Source organism: Myxocyprinus asiaticus, chromosome 1 (assembly GCF_019703515.2).
Source record: "Myxocyprinus asiaticus isolate MX2 ecotype Aquarium Trade chromosome 1, UBuf_Myxa_2, whole genome shotgun sequence".
NCBI classification, from domain to species: Eukaryota; Metazoa; Chordata; class Actinopteri; order Cypriniformes; family Catostomidae; genus Myxocyprinus; species Myxocyprinus asiaticus.
This window is the reverse complement of record NC_059344.1, coordinates 63,152,849-63,167,413: the sequence shown is the minus strand read 5'-3', so window position 1 is coordinate 63,167,413 and position 14,565 is coordinate 63,152,849. Positions and strand designations below refer to the sequence as shown.

At 37.3% G+C, this 14,565-nt stretch overlaps 1 pseudogene; it reads left to right on the top strand.

Moving 5' to 3' along the window:
• LOC127440225 (malonate--CoA ligase ACSF3, mitochondrial-like) overlaps positions 1-14,565 on the top strand; it is a 67,687-nt pseudogene that overhangs the window by 30,214 nt on the left and 22,908 nt on the right.

The window sequence follows — 14,565 nt, the reverse complement described above, 5'->3', positions numbered from 1 at the left end:
CCAGTGGTGGCACAGTGTGGACTGCCGTGCGAGAGGTTTTGAATTAAACATGAGTGTGTGTGTGTGTGTGTGTGTGTGTGTGTGTGTGTGTGTCCTCTGTTTTAATGAGGGCTTGTGATGGGCAGAGGCACTGCTGGCTTGATAATGGCTTCTCTGACTGAGAGCTATTGTGTCCTCTTCTCAGTTTGTGACAGGAATACTGCCACACGGACAACCACATTCCAGTATACACACACACACATCCTCATATCCCAGTGGACACTGCACAGAGACCTCAGATCAGCCCCTGTCTCATTTATATTCACACTGAAGCCCCTAATGCTCAGACTCCCCACATGTGTATTGCAGGAGTAAGACATCTTATTTCTGATGTATATCTGCTATAGCTCGGTTGCACTGTAGGCAGTACATTAGTCATATATGAGATACAGTAACATTCCTCCCAGCATCCAAAGTTAAATATGCCTAGCACCAAATGTGAATTAAAATTGGCTTTGGTGAGAAAATACAATACCTTTACTGACCAGTTGGCTGTTACCTTTCTTTAGAGTTTTGTTTACATCGCACTGTAAGAATGTAAGATATTTATCGTGGGTCAGGTACATTTTATTTATTAAAATGACCTGCATCATTTTGAGTCACTTTGACACAGAAACACATTTAGAATTTTATGCACTAAAGTAAAAAGGATAGTCGCTGCTTTCTAATGGTAAAATTATTATGTTTCTACTCTAAACCATTGCTGTGAAATAATTTTTTTAATGTTGCTGATATCATCTTTTGGTAGTACTTTACAATACTTTGTATTATTATACTTTGCATTCATTAACATTAGTTAACACAATAGTTAAAATGTACTAATAATAAACAATACTTTTACAGCATTTTTAATGTTGGTCAATGTTCATTTGCACACATACTAAAACACTTCTTAACATTAAAAGTTGCAGATGTTAACATTAGCTAATGCATTATGAACTAACATGATCAAACCATGAGCAATAGTGTTTTGATTCATTTATATTAACCAATATTAATAAATGGAGATAAAAAAATCTAAAAATAAAACATTGTCCATGGTTAGTCCATTGTCCAATGCTTTAACTAATGTTAACAAATAGAACCGTATTGTAAAGTGTTAGCCATCTTTTAAATATTTTTCTTTTTATTCTTTAATTTAACTCAAAATGTGTCAAAGGGACTCAGAGTTATGGAGCAGGTTGCAAATTTCTATTATTTTGCTCAATTATGTTATTACAGGACAAATTAAAAACACCTGTAATAAATATTTTCATACTAGTCTTTGTCAAACTCACATCCAAACTCTTTCTGCCATTCATTTCTACACCTCACGACACTAAGTTACTTTAAGGTAAATGTTAGAAGAACCGTGACTGAGCTTTTCATTAGTGGACCGACTGTCTTTTTGATTTGATTTGTTTAGTTCAGTGAGGGCCAGACTGTTGTTCTCATATTGAAATTTAAACTGTGTTTTAGATTGCAATTTCTTAAAAAGGCCCGTTAACTCATTTTTATTTACATGATAGACTATTTATACTCACATCTGGAGCTTGGTGAGGATTAATATTGGACTTTGGTGAATTAAAGTACCAATTTCCTTCTGAAACAGCAAAATCTGTACATTATTCCAAACTTTTGGCCGCCAGTGTATATGTTTATATATACTGTATATATATATATATATATATATATATATATATATATATATATATATATATATATATATATATACAGTCCTATATATATATATAACAACAGTTAGTTACGTTCCTCAAATCTGACTGGACGAGAAATGTTCTATGAGTACTGATGTCTCACAGCATCTGCACTCAGACGCTTCACTGTTTGTATCATTCCGCTTGTGTTCGTGCTGTTCTAAGCTAAAGTGTAAGAGCAGCGCAGATGTGCGTCTTTTTATTTTTCCCTGTGACATTAAAGGTTTTATCCAGCAGGTGGCGATAAAAGAAAATGTTTACGTTGTTATGACCCAGTAAAATTTGACTTGTATCAAGTCAGCGCACGTCAGTCAGCGAGCAGTTTATTTGAAGTCATTCTCATTGTCTACTGAAGACACTGTTTCTACTGAAACTGTAGAATGGTCCTGTAGAATATAACAAAGGGATATCCCTTTGTGTTCCTCCGTATCCAGCGGTGGACCATTCTACAGTTTCAGTAGAAAGGCTTGGCTCTACAGTAAAACAGTGGCCCCTAGATGTGAAATAAAAACAATAATGTGGGGACTTGCTGTATCTAAATCTTTCATCATTGACAATATTGGCAAGATTGAGCAAGTGCGATTACCTGCATCTGTTGCAATGTCCAAGCAGTAGTGTAGTGTTAGTCAGCTTGATGAAGATAATGGGAATTTTGGTCAACTACATCCTATTTTCTCTGTGTAAAAACAGCCGTCCGAGCGGGGGTCACCACTAGGATTTTGCAGTAGCTGGTGCGCTAGAAAACGTTCTCTCCTCCACCATGTTGATTACATCTCCTTACAATGTGGAAACTCTGGTATCAGATACGTGCCCTGAGTATGTGTGATTACTCCATCGGATGTGTCTCTCAGCTGTGATAAACCTTAATGCTGAAGCTGTTCCCAGGTGTAGTGTAGTAGTAATCCGAGCGATCATGGAGTAAGAGACAATGAGAATGACTTCAAAGAAACCACTCGCTGACTGACGTGTGCTGATGCATGTCAAACTTCACTGGGCCATAACAACGTAAACATTTTCTTTTATCACCACCTGCTGAATAAAACCTTTAATGTCACAGGGAAAAATAAAAAGACACACATCTGCGCTGCTCTTACACTTTAGCTTAGAACAGCACAAACACAAGCGGAATGATACAAACAGTGAAGCGTCTGAGTGCTGATGCTGTGAGACATCAGTAGTCATAGAACATTTCTTGTCCAGTCAGATTTGATGAATGGAACTAACTGTTGTATAAATGTATATATACTGGATGTTTGTATGTACATACCCTTCATTTGTTGAATATACAGTATAGGCCATAAAAACCTTAATTTGGTAAATACTTAATTATAGAGCATAGAGAATCTGCTGTTTCAAAATAAGAGTCACACAACATAAAATAGTTTGTTTTGGGCTTGTTTATAGTTAAAAGTCCCACGTTATAAACTACATCTAGGATTGTATTCATTTTGGACTTTATTAGCCTCTATGCCTTCCCATTACAGAAAGGAAAGACCAAGAAAATCATTGTGATTTAAAAACTATCAGCTGATTAATTGGTTATCTGCCTTTTCCACTACCTTAGAGATCGGTATCGGCAAAATCCACCATCGGTCCACTTCTAATAGTAATTAGGGCATTCAATTTGCATCTAGAGTCTCTGGACCTGTACATTTTTGTGTTCTCATGTGAAGCCTGGTTTAGAAGGAAAGGAGGGTGAGCTAATGGTTCGAGGGTCTTCAGTCTTTCACAAGTACTGGAACAAACCTCAGGAGACCACAGACAGCCTTCACTGACGACGGCTGGTTTAAAACTGGTACTGCCCTTTCGCACATCACATATACTGTTGTAAACCCTTGTCCTGTTACTACACACACAGTGAATGATGGTGAGAGGAGAGGAAACAGTGGTCCAGTTTGCTATTATGTAAAACAGACACAAAATTCAAGGAATGGGACATCCAAAACTGAAAATTTTTGTTATTTACTCACCCTCATGTTGTTCCAACCCCACATGACTTTCTTCAAATTCAAAAGATGAAGTTTAGCAGAATGTCCAGTTTACTCTTCTCCATACAATGAAAGTAAATGGTGACCATAAAGAGCACTGTAAAAGTAGTCAATACTTCTTGTGTGCTACATTCCTTCTTATCTGAAGCCTTAGGATACCTTTTATTTGTACTTCCACACATTTGAACCTGTCGTGCCACAATCATTCACAAAACGCATGAGATCCAATGACTTTTGACGGCAAGTTATTTTAGTGGAAAACATTTTGTTGCTTTCTTATCCTAATTAGAGCTTGAAAGCCACTGGTCACTGAATGCATGCTTTCATTGTATGAACAAGAGCAGTGTGAGACTTCTTCTCAATTTCTCCTTTTGTGTTCCACAGAAGAAATAAAGTGATACAACATGAGGGCGAGTAAATACAGTGCATCCGGTAAGTATTCACAGCACTTCACTTTTTCCACATTTTGTTATGTTACAGCCTTATTCCAAAATGGATTAAATTTATTATTTTCCTAAAAATTCTACAAACAATACCCCATAATGACAACGTGAAAGAAGTTTGTTTGAAATCTTTGCAAATTTATTAAAAATAAATAAATAAATAAAATAAAAAAAATCACGTACATAAGTATTCACAGCCTTTGCTCAATACTTTGTTGAAGCACCTTTGGCACCAATTACAGCCTCAAGTCTTTTTGAGTATGATGCTACAAGCTTGGCACACCTATTTTTGGGCAGTTTCTCCCATTCTTCTTTGCAGGACCTCTCAAGCTCCATCAGGTTGGATGGGGAGCGTCGGTGCACAGCCATTTTCAGATCTCTCCAGAGATGTTCAATCGGGTTCAAGTCTGGGCTCTGGCTGGGCCACTCAAGGACATTCACAGAGTTGTCCTGGAGCCACTCCTTTGTTATCTTTGCTTTGTGCTTAGGGTCGTTGTCCTGTTGGAAGATGAACCTTCGCCCCAGTCTGAGGTCCAGAGCGCTCTGGAGCAGGTTTTCATCAAGGATGTCTCTGTACATTGCTGCATTCATCTTTCCCTCGATCCTGACTAGTCTCCCAGTTCCTGCTGCTGAAAAACATCCCCACAGCATGATGCTGCCACCACCATGCTTCACTGTAGGGATGGTATTGGCCAGGTGATGAGTGGTGCCTGGTTTCCTCCAGACATGACGCTTGCATTCAGGCCAAAGAGTTCAATCGTTGTTTCTCATGGTCTAAGAGTCCTTCAGGTGCCTTTTGGCAAACTCCAGGCGGGCTGTCATGTGCCTTTTACTGAGGAGTGGCTTCCGTCTGGCCACTCTACCATACAGGCCTGATTGGTGGAGTGCTGCAGAGATGGTTGTTCTTCTGGAAGGTTCTCCTCTCTCCACAGAGAAACGCTGGAGCTCTGTCAGAGTGACCATTGAGTTCTTGGTCACCTCCCTGACTAAGGCCCTTCTCCCCCAATCGCTCAGTTTGGCCGGGCGGCCAGCTCTAGGAAGAGTCCTGGTGGTTCCAAACTTCTTCCATTTACGGATGATGGAGGCATTGGGACCTTCAATGCTGCAGAAATGTTTCTGTATCCTTCCCCAGATCTGTGCCTCGATACAATCCTGTCTCGGAGGTCTACAGACAATTCCTTGGACTTCATGGCTTGGTTTGTGCTCTAACATGCACTGTTAACTGTGGGACCTTATATAGACAGGTGTGTGCCTTTCCAAATCATGTCCAATCAACTGAATTTAATCAAATCAAGTTGTAGAAACATCTCAAGGATGATCAGTGGAAACAGGATGCACCTGAGCTCAATTTTGAGTGTCATGGCAAAGGCTGTGAATACTTATGTACGTGTGATTTTTTTCGTTTTTTATTTGTAATAAATTTGCAAAGATTTCAAATAAACTTCTTTCATGTTGTCATTATGGGGTATTGTCTGTAGAATTTTGAGGAAAATAATGAATTTAATCCATTTGGAATAAGGCTGTAACATAAGAAAATGTGGAAAAAGTGAAGCGCTGTGAAAACTTTCCGGATGCACTGTAATGGCAGATTCTTTTTAGAGCTGTCAATCAATTTAAATTTTTAATTTTTAATTAAATTAATTACATGACATGCCGATTAAATCATCTCACATATCAGTAAATTTTTGCAGAGAAAGCCCCCAAAATAAGAACAATTCAGTATGTAATGATCAAATAATTATATTTCAAATATCATAAAAATTATGAATATAATTCAAATAATTACAATGCATTACATTACTGTGGCAGACGAGTAAAGCATTGACAAGACAATACAAAAATTGGCTTTAGAAGGCAATACATTATTTATTTCCATATTATTGAACATAAGCCTATCATTGGCCTACAGTCCACAACAATCAATTTTGCAATTAAATTCATCAATCTGTCCGAGATAGATTTATTATAAGGGCTTTTCTAAGGACGTGTCAATGTACACATGTGCTAGACGGATGCTTCTGTAGCATTTCACTTTGGTTGCGTCATGTCATAATCACAGTGTTTTTAGGTCGTAGTTTGAAACTCGTGATCCCTGCATTCGGTGTTGCGATCCATCCAGCTGTGTTTAAACGTAATAACACATTCTCATCTTATACTGTTGCTAGTGTTAAGCAAGCCTGAGTGTGCTTTGTTGTCTGTGCAGCCGCATGCTTCCAATACAGCCGGAGTTGCGCTTACTGCCCCCTGCTGAAAACAGGTGGTACTTCAAGCTTGAATTGCTGCGTAGAAATATTACTTATTACGGTCTGGGTACATGATTAATTTAATTAATGTTTTTATAATTAATTTCATTGAATTAACGTGTTAAATCTACAGCCCTATTATTATTTTTTTTAATTATTTTTTTTTAAACTTTTGTGTGAATTATGCCTTTAACAAAAGAAAAAGGTAAATAAAAAATTTAGAGAAAAAGAGAGCAGTTTTATGTGAGAATGAGATAGAGGAGGTAGGAAGGACAGAGTTGCAGTGTGCTCCACGCTTCTGTCACACTCCATTACACACAACCATCCCATTATAAGAGAGAGAGAGAGCAATCAGCTCAGAGCAAACCAGTGTGTGCATGTGTGTGTGTGTGTGTGTGTGTGTGTGCGTGTGCGTGTGTGTCTTATTATTATGCTTGTGGTATGTGTTCATGGACAGAACAGTTTCTGAAACCAATTAACTGCCTCTTATTTATTAGAATTTTGACTCTTAGTGCATAATAGTCTTTTGTAGGCAGAGTCAGCATAATATCTGGTCCATATTGCAGCTTATTCTGGGCAAGAACCAGCCATGTAGACAGGAAGAGACTGTCTGATCGACAGCTAAAGCGACAAACCAGTTTGTTTATTTTAAATGTGCCATTTATGGGCGAGTGTATCTGACGTAGATTATACAACAACGATAGACTGGTGTGGTCTGAAATTAATTAAAATAATAGCAGTCGGCCTGTGTACACTGAAAATGTTTGTGGAAAATATTTTTAGAGTTTGTTCAGAATCTAAATTTCTGTCTAAAAGTACACTAAAAATACACATGTATATATTAGCCTATTTTGAAGATTTATGTATTTCAATTCAAAACAAAATTCCATCAAACTGAATTGTGTAATGTTTACCAAAATGAAATAAAGAAAAAAAAATGACAATTCAATTTGATGGAATTTTGTTATGAAGTTGCAATGCGTAAATCTTAATATAATTTTTGAGTGTTATAACTATTGATATTTAAAGGTGCTGTAAGTGATTATTTTTTTCATGAAAAAGTTTGCAAAAAAAATGTCCTACTCCCTTAAAGATATGAATGAAATAATTGTCCTGAAATATCGCACCTCTCCGGTGGTTAAATCCATATCTTCAGAAGGTGATAGATGATAGGTGTGGGTGAGAAACAGATCAATATTTAAGTCAATACTTTTTTTTACTTTAAATTCTCCTCCCTGCTCAATCAATCTCCACTTTAACTTTCACATTCTTCTTCTTGTGTTTTTGGTGATTCACATTCTTCATGCATATCACCCCCTACTGGGCAGGGAGAAGAATTTCTTGCAAAAAATAATTAAATATTGATCTGTTTCTCACCCACACCTATCATATCACTTCTGAAAACATTAATTAAAACACTGCAGCCGTATGGATTACTTTTATGAAGCCTTTAAGTGCTTTTTGTAGCACCACATTTTTGGCACCCATTCACCTCATTGTATGGACCTACAGAGCTGAAATATTCTTCTCAAAATCTTTATTTGTGTTCTGCAGAAGAGAGAAAGTCATACGCATCTGGGATAGCATACGGGTGAGTAAATGATGAGAGAATTTAAATTTTTGTGTGAACTAACCCTTTAACATACTTCTTTTGGATATCTTGTTTACATGGTACTAACTTCTACAAACAAAAATTAAGTTGCGTCAATTAAATTGTTACTATTTATCAATTTGCATAAAATGTCTCATGTGTATAATATGATTATTCTCTGAATGTCATGCAATGCCTTTGGTGTTGTGTTGTACAGCTCGACGTATCTAGATACAGAATCATTTTCTCTCATTTTAAACTTTGCACCAGCCCTGCACATCATACGAATTGTCCTGAAATCATGTGCTTGGAAAGATTAGTGGAGATCAAACATCAAATTGTTTGTACTCCACTTAAAACTAAAACATAGTTCATCTAAAACTGCTAATTCTGTCATCATTTACTCACCCTCACCTATATGAATTTCTTTCTTTTTTGAAACACAAAATAGATGGCAGAATGTTAGGGACTGACAGCCTCATTCACTTTCATTGTATTGAAAAAAAGATGCATTGAAAGTGAATGGGGACTGTGGCTGTCATTCTTTCTAACATCTCTTTTTGTGTTCCACAGAAGAAAGAAAGTCACATTGGTTTGGAACTATATAAGGCTGCGTAAATCATTACAGAACTGCCCTTTTAAGAACTCCCTTATTCTCATTATCAGCTACCTAAAAGTAGCATGCCCCTTTTTTCTCTCTTCTTCCTGAGTTTTCTGAATGTTGCACCCCATTCCTCACCTGCCTACCCTCACACCCTTTCTGTCTATTTCATCATCACACTCTGTGAGAGAGAGAGAGAGAGAGAGAGAGAGAGAGAGAGAGGGCGGATCAATGTGGCCCATGTCTGTCCGACTGTGTCTTTAATAGTGTAAGTGTGGCTGCTGACTGTGACTGGCACCTCTATAGATCATCTGTCACCTCTCTTGAACACTCACTTTCTGACAATCCACATGTTCCTTTCTTCCCATTGATTTTCATGCATACCTTTGTGTGTACCTCTATTTATTTCTTATCATTCTCTTGTTCTGTCACACTGTTGTTGTGAAATCTTTGGCCGCTCTTTTCAGGCTTAGTTCTCCATCATCTCACACACACACACACACACACACACACACACACACACACACATGTTGGTTGATGTTGGTTTATGAGGACTCTCCATAGACATAATAATTTTTATACTGTACGAACTATAGATTCTATACCCTAACCCTAACCCTACCCCTCACAAAAAACGTTCTGCATTTTTACATTTAGCAAAAAACATCGTTTAGTAACATAATTTGAATTATGGAGACACTAGAAATGTCCTCATAAACCACATTTATAGCATAATAATGTAATGACCAGTTTGTAACCTAAAGAAAAAAAGTCCTCGTAAACCACCCAAACCCACTCTCTCTCTCTCTCTCTCTCTCTCTCTCTCTCTCTCTCTCTCTCTCTTCTCATTAACTAAAATGAAATATTAGCTCACTATATCATATGTCATTTTTGCCTCTGGATCACTCTAGTCTTGCGTAGCCTTGACTTTTGACTATGAGCATAAAGTCAGGTCCACATAATAGCTTATTCTGGAGCAGAACTGCACACTTTGACAGGAAGAGACCATCTGACTGACTTGTAAAGTGACCAACCACAGTTTGCTTTTGTATGTGACATTCAGTCAATTTGACATCTCTGAGCTGTAGAGAAAAGCAGTATATGCAGGGTTCCCACAGTCAGAATTGTAAATGTAAATATTTAAATGTACATTAAAATTTAAATAAATAATTCAAATAAAATTAAATGAAAAATAAATAATGAAATAATAAGAAAAATATTTCAATTAAAAAAATTCATACTGTAGCTTTATGAATTTAGAATTTATGAATTTACAAGATTTACAGCCCTGATAAAGTCTCATAAAATGCATAATACATTTTTAAAATATCATGGAAAAGTCATAGAAATGTATAATGATAGAAATAGTAAATTTTTCTCATTATATACAAACATATATAAACATACAGTATATTAGAGGTCTGCAACCCGATCCGGGTCTGATTGGACCTGAAAAACCGTTGGGTTTTGGGCTGGGTTTGGGTCACTCTTTTAAGTATGACTTCAGGTTTGTAATTAATGAAAAAAATAAACAGGCCTACCTAACTTGTTTTGCACACATGCTCTTACTCACATACACACGTTGACGACAAGTAACACCGTGTCCTAACCAGATGCGATGCCGCGACACGTGATAAAAGGTATCTTTCCATGTTAATCAGAGTTTTTGTCCAAACCAGCCACAACACACGACAGCGTCAGGGCTTTCTATTTTTGCGACATCGCACCAGGCAGCTCAGTCAACAAATGGGTCTAAAATTATTCTTAATACAGTATATTAAAGTCGGCATCTCACTAGACGGTTCACAACAACTTGATTTTGGCCGAGGGATTTTGGTCTCATACCTACCGAATGTTGTGCTTGAGGTCTCACTCTCTTTACCCAGAGCTCTGTCACACACACACACCGGTTCAGAATGGCAGAGGGGAGACATACCAGCTCATCCTGACTTTCTCTCCACTTCCCTGTCACGTGGAGATCGGTGAAATAACAACAGGAGTAGCCTACCACGTAACAGATTGAATAAAGATGCGATTCATAAGGTAATTTTGCCCTGTGTATGTGTGTGATTGTGTATTTATCCTCTCGGAGTTTGCTGTAGAAAGCGAATTCCCATACGGAGCTTATGTGAGAAAATGAGTTGCACTCAATAAACAGACTGTTTCGTCTGTAATTGCTCTGTTTTCTACATTTTATTGTCAATTATTCTCATTTTAGTGTATTAATATTGCGGTGTCGTGTCACGCCTGGTGTGGATAGACAGACTGAGTGTCGCTGGAATCTTATCGCATCACGTCTGGTTAGGAAAAGGTGTAAGTGTCCGTTCACACCAAACGTGTTTTTGTACGCATCTGCTCTGTTTTTCCATTGTTTTCCTATGTAAACACAAGCTGGACAGACATCTTAGGCTGTTGCACCGCATCTCGCTGTTTCGTCTGTGTCTCGCAAAAGACCCCCCGCATTTTTAAGACACTGTGTTAAAGGAATGTTCCAGGTTCAGTACAAGTGAAGCTCAATCGACAGCATTAGTGGCATAATGCTGATTAACACAAAAATGTATTTCGACTTGAAAAAAGCAAAAATCTGGGTTACACTGAGGCACTTTCAATGGAAGTGAATGGGGGCCAACCCGTAAACATTGAAATACTCATAAGTATAGCAACAAGACATAAACAATATGTGTGTAAACATGATTTTAGTGTGATAAAATCACTTACAAACCTTTTCTGTGTACAGTTATAGCCAATTTTACAACTTCGTTACCATGACAATGTAATGTCAACAAACCCTAAAATGACTGTAAAAATTACAATTTAAACAACTTTACAGCTCAAATAATACATATGTTTTAACAGAAGAATTAATGTAAGTGCTTTTATAAAATTATAAGCTTCACATTTCTGCCTTTAAACCCTCAAAAAATTGGCCCCATTCACTTCCATTGTAAGTGTCTCATTGTAAGCTCCATTTTTGCTTTTTCAAAGAAAAGGAGGGACGAGTCTAAATAAATGTTTGTGCTAATCAACATTATGCCACAAATGCTGTGATTGAGCTTAACTTGTTTGAACCTGGAACATTCCTTTAAGTAAAATAAGAACTTAAAGTTTCAAAAACGCATGTCGAGACATCTGAAACAAAGATTCAACGTTTTGAAGAAGTTCATGATGTAAAGAGGACTTAATGTGACTGTTAAGTTCCGTACACACATGTAGCGACTTCCAGCGTCAAAGCGACTAGTTCTCATTCATTTTCAATGAGAGCTGGCGACAACGAGCGACAGCGACCTCTGGCGACTAGATGTGGGCGTGGCGAGTGACATGACAAAGTTGAGAAAAGTGTAACTTTATGCAAATGAGGAGCGACTTTCGAGAGCAACAACCAATAGGAGTGAAGAGGGTGTCATCTGCAGTGAGATAATGGAGTCGAGTGCAGACAAGACATGACAAAGAAGTTTATGTGAATGATATCACTGTTCTGTTTGATTTGTATGTAACTACATGCATCGACATAATAGAAACGATGCATGGAAGAGAAAATGTCAGCAGTTTGAGTGAGTTTGATTCGTACATTGATAGATCGTTCATTTTACTAATGATATGATGCACTGAGCACTGCTGCAGGTTATATAAAAACACACTCCCCTGCAGAATATGTATTTTTAGGGACTGAATCTTTGCCAGATTAGAGTGATATCTTAATTTTACTGTCAAAATGCCTCATCTGTGATTAGATTTTCAAAAGACATGGCCAGACACGCAGTCCACCAATAACGTTAGAACGACAGCAGTAGGAATGCCCATTAGAGACGTCACAGTACAAAGATTAGCGACATCAAGCGATAAAGTTGCTGCATGTGTGAACGGGGCTTTGCAGTGTTACACATGATACCAGATTGTTCTGCATCAAGCAAAGTTTCTGCGCTTGATGAACGTTAAGCCAAAATTTTTGTGCTGAGGGGCCACCATGCCTTGCTAAAAATGTGTATGTTTACTGTGACCATATTGTTACAAATGTTGCCTACGATGCTTACATAAAATACAGCCTATTGTAACAATAATTGCTAGGAGAAGAAATAATAAAGAGAGTGAGCGATTTCAGGTTTAAAATCTGACGGTGCCGGTAGGATCGGGTCACATATCTCGGGTGTCACCTTTATTTTAATGCCTTTGCTATTCAGAAATCACAAAAACATTTGGAAATCCTTTATTAAAAAAGTGTGGGAACCCTGAATATACAAGTGTAAATTTCTTAAAGGAATAGTTCACCCAAAAATCTCATTCTCGCATCATTTACTCATTCTCATGCCATCCCTGATGTGTATGACTTTCTTTCATCTGCAGAACACAAACAAAATTTTTAGAAGAATATTTCAGCTCTGTGGGTCCATACAATGCAAGTGAATGGGTACCATAACTCAGAATATCCAAAAAGGACACAAAGGCAGCATAAAAGTAATCCGTATGACTCCAGTGGTTTAATCCATGTCTTCAGAAGCGATATGATAGGTGAGAGTGAGGAACTGATCAATATTTAAGTTATTTTTTATTATAAATCTTTACCTTTGACCACCCCCAACCAGTAGGTGGCTGAATGTGAAAGTGAAGGTCACTTCCACACCAGTATATGAAAGTGAAAGTGTAGATTTACAGTAAAAAAGGACTTAAATATTGATCTGTTTCTCACCCACACTTATGATATTGCTTCTGAAGTCATCGATTTAACCACTGTTTATGGATTTCTTTTATGCTGCCTTTGCGTCCTTTTTGGACCTTCTGAGTTCTGGTCACCATTCACTTGCATTGTATGAACCTACAGAGCTGAAATATTCGTCTAAATATCTTCATCTGTGTTCTGCAGAAGAAAGAAAGTCATACACATCTGGGATGACATGAGGGTGAGTAAATGATGAGAAAATTTTTGGTTGAACTATCCCTTTAACAATCCTCAAGGAATGTCTGATAAGCTGTTTATTGTGCTTTCGAATGATACAGATGAATGTTGTTAGAATATCATGGAGGTTTTTAATCTTTATCAGATGCGAGCTGTGCAATCAGTGCTTTTATCATAAAGCAATTCTGCCAATGCTCATTGCATCATATTAGATAAATTAGATCACTCAGCCATGTGCAATGCACTCGCTCGGGTATTAATTACTAAAATAATACTATAGCTGCATCCCAACTGGCATAATGTGCAAGATTAGAATTAGGGCATCCCAAATTTTAGTATGTTAAAAACAGTATGTGAAATTTGCTTGGATGGTATAGTATTTCCATTGGATTGTTTTGACCTAATATATCCAACAACCCGAAGAAAAGCTTGTCCCTCATTTATTAAAAAAATAAGCGGTTACAGCATGGCACTTACAATGGTGAATGGGGCCAGTCCATAAACATTAAAATACGCACTGTTTCAAAAGTATAGCCATTACACATAAACATTATACATGTTAACATGATTTTAGTGTGATAAAACTGGTTACTAACCTTACCTGTGTAACATTGTATCCAATACTGGGATTACAGGGGTTCGTTGTCATGGCAATGAAGTTTTAATAATGGATATAACATTACACAGATTAGTTAAGCGATTTTATGACACTGAAATCATATAATGTTTATGTCTTGCGACTAAACTTTTGAAACTGTGTGTATTTTAATGTTTATGGACTAGTCCCATTCACTTCCATTGTAAGTGCCATACTGTAGCCGCTATTTTTTATTTTTTTTATTTTAATAAACGAGGGACGAGTCAAAAATATTTTTTGTGGAAATCAACATTATGCCACTAATGCTGATAACTGAGCTAAATTTGTATCGAACCCGGAACAATCCTTTAAACAAATGCACTTTCCCATCACCAGCTAAGTATTTTCTTCTAGTGCATGTAGCAAAAGTATGCAAATTGGGATGCCGCTGATGACAAAAAGAAGTTAAGGAAGATAAATGTCATCTGAGCTGTG